Below are 1221 nucleotides of genomic sequence, written 5' to 3' on the forward strand. Positions count from 1 at the left end.
AAAGGGGGTGCAGTGGTAGTCTGGCGCACTGACCTCTACACCGCTGAAGGCAAACGCCAACTCGAGGACACCTCTTCCTACCGCCCCCTCGACCATGACCAAACCATCATCTCCCAGACCACACAGAACCTCATCATCTCAGGAGATCTCCCACCCACAGCTTCCAACCTCATAGTCTGGGAACCCAACACTGCCCGGTTCTACCTCCTTCTCAAGATCCACAAGCCTGACCACCCTGGCCGACCCATTGTCTCAGCATGCTCCTGCCACACTGAACTCATCTCTACCTACCTCGACACTGTCCTATCCCCCCTAGTCCAGGAACTCCCCACATATGTTTGAGACACCAACCACGCCTCCACCTCCTCCAAGACTTCCGTTTCCCCGGCCTCCAACGCCTCACCTTCACCAAGGATATCCAATCCCTCTACACCTCCATCCGCCATGACCAGGACCTCCAAGCCCTTCATTTTTTCCTCTCCCAACGTCCCCAACAGTACCCTTCCACCGACACTCTCATTCGTTTGGCTGAACTGGTCCTCACCCGTAACAATTTCTCCTTCAAATCCTCCCACTTCCTCCAGACCAGAGGGGTGGCCATGGGCACACGTATCGGCCCCAGCTATGCCTGTCTCTTTGTTGGCTATGTAGAACAGTCGATCTTCTGTAATTAAACCGGCACCACTCCCCACTTCTTCCTCCACTACATTGATGACTGCATTGGCGCCACCTCGTGCTCCCGCGATGAGGTTGAGCAATTCATCTGCTTCACCAACACTTTCCACCCTGACCTTAAATTTACCTGGACCATCTCTGACACCTCCCTCCCCTTCCTGGACCTCTCCATCTCCATTAATGACAATAGACTTGACACTGACATTTTTTACAAACCCACTGACTCCCACAGCTACCTGGATTACACCTCTCCCCACCCTACCTCTTGCAAAAATGCCATCCCAGATTCCCAATTCCTCCGCCTCCGCCGTATCTGCTCCCAGGAGGACCAGTTCCACCGCAGAACACACCAGATGGCCTCCTTCTTTCGAGACCGCAATTTCCCTTCCCACGTGGTTAAAGATGCCCTCCAACGCATCTCGTCCACATCCTGCACCTCCGCCCTCAGACCCTACCCCCCCAACCGTAACAAGGACAGAACGCCCCTGGTGCTCACCTTCCACCCTACCAACCTTCGCAAACACCAAATCATCTGCCAACATTTCC

This window comes from Chiloscyllium plagiosum, chromosome 14 (assembly GCF_004010195.1).
Source record: "Chiloscyllium plagiosum isolate BGI_BamShark_2017 chromosome 14, ASM401019v2, whole genome shotgun sequence".
NCBI lineage: Eukaryota > Metazoa > Chordata > Chondrichthyes > Orectolobiformes > Hemiscylliidae > Chiloscyllium > Chiloscyllium plagiosum.